Below are 8,761 nucleotides of genomic sequence, written 5' to 3' on the forward strand. Positions count from 1 at the left end.
TGGGGTGGGGGTGGGGGGCTCACTCAGCTGCAGGTGATGTAACAGAGCCCTCGGCTTTATTTGGAGACAGCTACTCCAACTCTAGAATGTCATGGGTCACTCATGAAGATGCAGCCTCCGGTTGGAAGAGTCAATGCCCTCTGCACACTGTCCTGAAATGACCATCTATGGACACTGGCACTGGGCTTGAATTTTCAGAGGAACACTTAGGACAGGATAGGCTGGAAAAGCTGTGCCCTTTAGGACAGGATAGGCTGGAAAAGCTGTGCCCTTCGCAGAATGACTGCAGCTGTGGAGAGGACTGGGTCAGGCGCTGTGGGGCAGCAGAGAGGCAGTTCAGCTTAAGGCTGGGGCTGTGGCCTTTGAACTGTTACAAGTTCTTCAGAGCTTATTTGCTTCACCTACAAGATAGGACTCACCAATAGAGCCTCTTTATAGAGGGCTTTGTGGACTGGCAGTGATAAGCCTTATACACCTGGCATGCAGGTGCTCAACGTTCAGCTATGTTTGGGTTCAAAATGGGCCCAAGGTGGTAGCTCATTAGACTTCTTACCCAGTACGTGCAAATCCCTGAAACTCATTCCAGCACTGCAGAACAAAGTATTACTTGGGATATAAGAATTCTCTGCTTCCTACCATCCCAGAGAGTAACCAGAACCAATAGATAGGAGAAAAACTTGGGCCCAGAATAAAGACCTTACTATGCAATGTGATTGTCCTAGCAGGGGCAATGTTGATAGGTCCAGATGTTAGCTTCTTGTCACTGAGTGGGGGGTCTCAGATGCCAGCCCAGGAATCATGATGTCAGGGAAGATGGGTTGTGGATCTCAGAGGCCGGACAAAGCAGTCTCTTCAGGGGCCAAATATCTCAAATGAAATATAACCAAACTCAAAGGCAGTGCAGACGTGTAGGGTCCCCACATGTAAAAGAATGAGGTTGACACGCTGGACATGTTTGTGCCAACACTGGGAAGGTGAAGGCAGGAGGATCAGGGGTTCAAGGTCATTCTGGAACACAGGAAGTTGTCTAGCTGGGTTCAGAGAGCTGTGTAGGACATGTGGACTCCTCATGGTTTCAGCCCATGATGTACTAAAAGTGACCAGTCCCAATAAAGATTACCTCAGTCTGCCTTCAGTTCCCACCATAAGACCCCCAAAGAACACGGGGCAGGGTGGCAGGAGGACATTCTTGCCTCTGAGTTCTTTTGACTTTTCTTAATAAAATTATGTTCCATCTACTCTCTCCCGGTCTGCATTTCTTACTCTTCTGAGACAATGAGCCCAGAAGCCACTGGCCCAGGATGGCTTTGATGACCGTGATCATCCAGCACTCTAGGTTTCTGGGCTAAGCTTACTAAGAGCCAAGAAAAGTTCCATTGCTCTCAAAGAACCCACATCAAAAGAACACTATCAACAGAGTAGAAAGGCAGTCCACTGGGAGGACAATCCCTGTAAATCATCTAACCACCAGTAAGAATACAGACAACCCAATGCCAGAAAACAGACAACTTCACCTGAGGACTTCACACAGACACTTCAAAGAAACGATCAAATGACCAAGGCAACCATGGAAAGACTAGCATCACTGGACATGGCAGAAAAACAAAACAGACAAAACCCACCAGAGTAAGAAAGCCAGGTGTCGTGGTGCACGCCTACCATGCCAGAATTCATAGGCAGAGGCAGGAGGATCTAAAGTTCAATGCCAGCCTGGGCTAGATAGCAATACTCTGCCTCCAAACCCAACCCAAGCAGGGAATAGATGGTGCACACCTTTAATCCCAGCAATAAGGAGGCAGAGGCCGGGGGATCGCCATGGGTTTAGTTTGAAGCCAGCCTAATCTACAGAGTGAGTTCCAGTGCAGCCTGGGATAGAGAGTGTCTGTGTGGATGTGGAGACATGGACAACCCGTGCTCTACTGTTGAGAATCTAAAACAGCACAGCCTCTGTGGAAAGTGTCATCGTGTTTCTCAAACACGTCCAGTTATGATTTGGTCATGTTCACTCTCCCTCCGCTGCCCTTCCTGCCACACTCTTCATCCCACCAATCCTTTCCCTCTTCTTAACTAGGCCCACTTTCCACTTTCATACCTTTTGCGCACGTGTGTGTGTGTGTGTGTGTGTGTGTGTGTGTGTGTGTGTATGTAGTGTGTGTGTGTGTGTGTGTGTATGTGTGTGTGTATGTGTGTGTGTGTGTATGTAGTGTGTTTGCGTGTGTGTGTGTGTGTGTGTGTGTGTGTGTGTAGTGTGTGTGTGTGTATGTAGTGTGTGTGTGTGTGTGCTCGCGCGTGCGCACACGAGGTGGCATCTCACCAGGGCACACCCCTGAAGAAAATGTCTCTCCATCTTCCATCAACCAATTTAACTTCAAACACGTCATTACAGAGAGGTAAGATCTCATAAACTCCTCCTCCTGTTTGTCTTTTGAGACAGGGTCTCTCTCATGTTCTCAGGCTGGCCTCCAATGCACTGTGGAGGAAAGGATAACCTCGAACTCCTCATTTTCCTGCCTCCATCTCCTGAGTTTACAAGTGGATTCTTTTATTGTTATTACTATTACTATTAATTATTTTGTGTGCATTGGTGTTTTGCCTGCATGTATGGCTATGTGAGGGTGTCAGGTCTTGGAGTTGCAGACAGTAGTTAGCTAGCTGCCATGTAGGTTCTGGGAATTAAACTCAGGTCCTCTAGAAGAGCAGCCAGTGCTCTTAACCAATGAGCCATCTCTCCAGCCCCTAAAAGTGGATTCTTATATGGTACAGGGGATCAAGCCTAGGGCTTCCTGTATGCTGTGTGTGTGTGTGTGTGTGTGTGTGTGTGTGTGTGTGTGTGTGTGTGTTTGTTTGCTTTGGTTTTGTTTTGTTTTTTTTCTGGACAGGGTTTCTCTGTGTAGCTTTGGAGCCTATCCTGGCACTCGCTCTGGAGACCAGGCTGGTCTCGAACTCACATAGATCCACCTGCCTCTGTCTCCCGAGTGCTGGGATTAAAGGCATGTGCCACCAATGCCGTCCATTGATTAATTTTTTAAATAGTCTCCTGTAGTCCAGGCTGTCTTCAGACTGGCTATACAGCTGAGGATGACTTTGAACTTTGTGTGATGGTAGGTTTCAATGTCAATTTGAGAAGGGAACCTCACTTGAGGAGTTGTCCCATTGCCTTAAGTGATGTGGGAAGAACCATTCTATTTGTCTGTGGTAGTTTCTGGTAACATTCTAGATAAAAAGGGTGTGGCCTCCAAGTCCCTGTCTTTAGTTCCTGCTCTGACTTCTCTCAATGCTGGAGTGTGATCTGTGAATTATAAGATGAAATAAATCCTTTCCTCCCCAAGTTGCTTTGATCACAGTGTTCTATTACAGCAACAGGAGCCTAACCAAGACAGACAGGTCTGCATATATTTGAAAATGAAAGAAATAATTATGGCATTGAAAATAGGCAATAAGGGATAACCTGTTCTTTTTTTGTTTGTTTGTTTGTTTTGTTTTTTTGAGACAGGATTTCTCTGTGTAGCTTTGGAGCCTATCCTGGCACTCACTCTGGAGACCAGGCTGGCCTCGAACTCACAGAGATCTGCCTGCCTCTGCCTCCCAAGTGCTGGGATTAAAGGCGTGTGCCACCAACGCCCAGCGGGATAACCTGTTCTGTGGCTAAGGTTAGATCACTGTTCATCCACATGACAAAAGTGTAATGATGTCTGCAGGGGTGTGTAAGTGTCCCCAGGTGACCAGGTATCAGAAATCTAATTGTCAAATGCCTATGTTAATGATATTTTGGAGGAAGGGTCTCCGAGAGTTAGTTAGCATTTGATGATGTCAACTCCTGAGGGAAAGCCCTCAGGAGTTGCTTACACCACACACTTCCCCCTTCAGAACTGTGGCCAAAATGAACTTCAGTCCTCAGCTTGGACATAGTGGCTTGTGTCTACATTCCAGCACTTGGGAGGAGGATGCAAGTTCAAGGCCCACCTGGGTTATCTGGGGAGACCTGTCTCACAGAGACAGACAGACAGACAGACAGACAGACAGACAGACAGACAGACAAAACAAAACATCAATAATAACAACAAGGTGGCAAGATAGCTCAGGGGGTGAAAGTGCTTTGTTGTAGGCCTGATGACCTGAGTCCAGCCCTCAGCATCCGAGAGGTGGGAGGAGAAGACCAGTTCCCACAAGCTGTCCTGAGAGTCACAAGTTCCTTAGCATGCATGCACTTACCTGCCTCACTCCAGACACACACAAGAAATAAATGAATAAATAAACGTGCTTCATTTTAGACTTTCAAGTTCGTTCATTTTATGCGTGTATTAACTGTACACACGTGTATACATGGCATGTGTGACTGGGGCTCAAGGAGGTCAGAAGAGGCCCTGAGCCCTGAGCCCTGGTCCTCTGCAAGAGCAACAAGTGTTCCTAGCTGCTGAGCCACCTCTCCAGCTACTTTATTATTTTATGTGTATGACTCTTTTGCCTACATGTATGTTTATGTACCATATGTATATCTGATGCCCACAGAGGTCAGAATAGAGCATCAGATCCATGGGGCTAGATTATAAACGACATAAATAGGCCCAGTGAGATAACCCAACAGTTGAAACAGTACACAGGCCTGAAAACCTGCAGCCCATCATAGAGGAAGGAGAGAATCGGCGCCCGAGGCTTATCCTAGGACATCTACACATGCATTGTGGCACCAGTGTGCCTCTACACACACACACACATCACTAATAAGTCAATAAAATAATAAAACCAACACAACCGAACTCAAAGAACATATGACCACATGGTAGGATTTGGTAAGAGTGAAAGGTGAATCTATCCTTGTTCACAAAATATTACCTTCTGGGCATTTCTCCATATTTGAAAGATTTTCTACTTAAGAAAAGAGAGAGACTTGGGGGATGGCTGATCTACTGTCTTTCTGTGCTTTGGCAACATACAATTCAGTCATATAATCTTGTTTGAAACAGGGTCTCACCGGGTGGTGGTGGCGCATGCCTTTAATCCCAGCACTCGGGAGGCAGAGGCATGCAGATCTCTGTGAGTTCGAAGCCAGCCTGGTCTATGGAGCAAGTTCCAGGACAGCCTCAAAAGTCACAGAGAAACCCTGTCTCAAAAAACAAAAAAACATAAAGGAAGAAAGAAAGAAGGAAAGAAAGAAGGAAAGAAAGAAAGAATGGCCTTGAGTTCCTGGTTCTCTTGTCTTGACCTCCCAACCACTGGTGTTACAGGGGTATGACATCATTCTTGACTTTATTTTTAACACCCTGTCATTTAAAATGTCTAGAAAATAGGGCTGGGAGTGTAGCTCAGCTGCTGGAGGGTTTGTCTAGCATCCATGAGGCCACAGGTCCCATTCACAGCATGACATAAAGCAGGGAGGGCAGTAAGGCAGGCAATCAAAGGAAATAGTTCAGCTTGGGCCCCCATTTGGTTTGGAGTTATGCATTTGGTAGTCTAGTTCCTTCACCTGTACGCGCTCCCCTTTAAGTAATGCATCTAGCAACCTTGGAACACCCAGGGGCCCCCAACCGCATTGGGCTACATATAGTCCTATCTCTGCATATGTTCCCCACTCCTGGAAACATTCAGATTTAGTTTCTGTACAGTGTATTTCCAGCACACCTGGGTGTGAAGAATAGAAGAACCCATCTGGCCTAAATTGGCTTTGGGTACATGGCAGAAATCTTCTAGTAATATCTGGAGAACCCCCTATTTACCATCTCGTGTCTCTGCATAATTGGGTGAGCATATGATTAAAAGAGGTGCATTATGGGAAGGGACATGCAAAACAGAGAATGACTATATAGCCTAATCCATAAATCGAAACAGAGAACCACCTGTTAGTAACCAGCTCCTCCTTCTCTTGAACCCCAGAAGGAAGCCTGGGACAACAATCAGGGCTCTTGAGTGTTTTCACTCATATGGCCTGCTGTCAATCATGACAGTGTCTCCCTGGGTAACCTGCACTATCTCCTTGTCAAATGAAGTTACCTAGGTGCTTCTGTACATCTGTGTGATCCTTGATTTTCAGTTCTTTGGGTAAGAGGCCGAGAGTCTGGAAAGACCATTACTAACAGTAGCATTCACCTGTATTGAGCACATGGTGCTAGCATCTGAAAGGTGGAGGCAAAGGATCAGAGGTTCAAAGTCATCCTTGTCTACACTGTGAGTTCAAGGCCACCCTGAGTTATACAGGATCTCCCCCGCCCACACACACCAGCAAAAAACAAAACAAAACAAAAACAAAAAACAAACAAGAAAACCAAAGTGAAATATCTAGAAACCTAGTTTTTAAAACTAGGCTGTAGGTGTGGAAACACATCTAAGAGACAGCATTTCCTGGAAAAGCTAGGGGCAGAGAGAGCTCTGTGGGAGGGGACAAACTCACTCAGGTCTCTACACACTGCCTTCCCAGCCCATGGCCCTGTGTGAAGGGCTCTGAGTTCTCTGGTCCTGAAGTCCCTGCTTTTGCAATGGGACATTTTTCACACACCTGACAAAGGATCCTCCCTGTTTCAGTGGCATTTCATGGTAAAGGCCAGGTAACAGGTGACCTCAAAGGCTCCTTCCAGGTCTCACCAGTCATCATTCTAGCCTGGTTTCTGACACTAACTTGTGGCCTCGCCCAGAGCTAGCATGCCCTGACTAGCTGGCAGTGCAATATTAATAGGGAGGGAGGGAGGGAAGGAGGGAAGAAGGGAGGGAGGGAGGGAAGAAGGAAGGGAGGAGGGGGAGGGAACAGCATTAATGTTATTCCTTTTTCCTTAGTTAATTTTAATTTTGTAATTTTAAGAGAGAGAGTGTGTGTGTGTGTGTGTGTGTATGTGGTTGGTATATGTGGTGTGTGTGTGTGTGTGTGTGTGTGTGTGTGTGTGTGTGTGTGTGTGTGTACACTCGAACACTGGTGAAGGCCAGAGGCATCAGATCCCCCTGGAATTAAAGATAATAGTGAGGCATCCAACATGGATTCTGGGAACTGAACTCAGGTCCTCTGGAAAAGCAAGAGGTGGTCTTAACCTTTGAGCCATCTGTCCAGCCCAACCTTCCACCTTCTTAAAAGTAGCTGGAAGTGGAACCCGGATGGACTGGGCACAACCTGCAATCCCTGCCCTAGGGAGGTAGATGTAAGAAGTACAAGGTCGTTGTCATCCACATAATTTGTTCAGGGGCAGCCTGGGCTACATCAGACACTGTCTTAACGAACACCTGTATCGAAGCAGTTGGGAGGCTCATACAGGAGAATTGCCATGAATAAGAGGCCACCCTGGACTACATAGAGACTTCCAAACCAGCCTGGGCTACAGAGTGGGACCCTGTGTCAAATAAACAAATCCAAATATCACCCTTCAATGTACATCTGAGGAAACTGAACTTCAGACAAGACAGATGCCTGAGGCCCAAGCCTGGGACTATTTCTTGGTTTCTCTTGTGTCCACAGCTAAGGCCTGCAAGGGTCACCAATGCCAGCTCCAGTTCCTTGGGCTCCCCTCAGGACAGGCCTCCCTCTGCCTGCTCCCAGGGTCTTTCTGCCTTCCCAGTCCTTCTCAGGTCCATTCCAAGAACTCTGCGGGGGTCCTCCTAGGTCCTCCCCAAAGTGTGGCTGCCTCTGCTGTCTTGGGGAATCCTGGGGCCTTGGCAGTGTGGTGGCAAGCCTTGGCCAGTCCAATAACAGACACTTTTCAAACAGCGGCTGTCTGGGAAGAGGGAGGTATGTTTACCTAGGGCAGGGCCCAGGCAGGGGCTGTGGCTTCCTTCCCACACCAAGAACTCAGCCAGTTGTTGAGTACACAGACCCTACTGTCCCCATCTATGTTTGCACAGTCTACAAATGTCTATGGAGCACCTACTGTGTGCCATCCACAGTGCTTCACACTTCACTGACATCTGAAAACAAAAAGCCAGGCTAGACGTGTGGAGCACACCTGTAATTCTAGCTAAGGGCGGAGGATCTCAATTTCAAGGTCACCCTGGGCTATACAGCAAGACTGTCTTGGAGGTAAATAAGTAAAGCTAGGCTTGGTTGTGTATGCCTAGAATCCCACGCTTAGAAACTGGAGGATCAGAGTTCAAAACCAGCTCCAGCCATTATAGCAAATTGAAGGCTAGCCTGGGCTCCTTGAGACCCTGTTTCTAAATAAATTAAAAATACAAAACAATTTTAAAGAGTGAGAGAAAAGGGCAAAAAGGATTTGGAACAGATGTCAGAAGGCCATGGGGGTAAAGGGCAGTGTCAGAGAGGCTTAGAGCACCACTGTTGCTCTAAGGTTCCTGCTGCATTCTCTGAAGCAGTGGTTCTCAGCTGTCCCAATGCTGTGACCTTTAATACAGTTCCTCATGTTGTGGTGACCCCCAACCATAAATTATTTTGTGGCTACTTTGTAAACTGTAATTTTGATACTGCTATGAATTGTAACGTAAATATCTGTGTTTCTGGAGAGTCTTAGATGACCCCTGTGAAAGGGTCCTTAGACCCCTAAGGGGTTGAGACCCATGGGAGAAGAACCTCTGGGGCTTGATGCTACGTGGATAATAAATCTCAGCTCTTCTGAAGATTTATTACAATAAATCCTTCTTGTGGCTGGAAGGATTGCAGAAGATCTAAGCTTGTCCAATGGTCGTTTCCTTTGCTCCCGGCGCTAACCTCTTTCGAGCCACAGCAGCCTTGTTATCAACACCCCACCCTAACCCCGACCTAATCCTCGCCGCGAGCACACGCTGCTTCCTCTGCCGGAGGAGCCCTTTCTCCAGTTCTTCTCAGGTCCGA

This window comes from Cricetulus griseus, chromosome 6, assembly GCF_003668045.3.
Source record: "Cricetulus griseus strain 17A/GY chromosome 6, alternate assembly CriGri-PICRH-1.0, whole genome shotgun sequence".
NCBI classification, from domain to species: domain Eukaryota; kingdom Metazoa; phylum Chordata; class Mammalia; order Rodentia; family Cricetidae; genus Cricetulus; species Cricetulus griseus.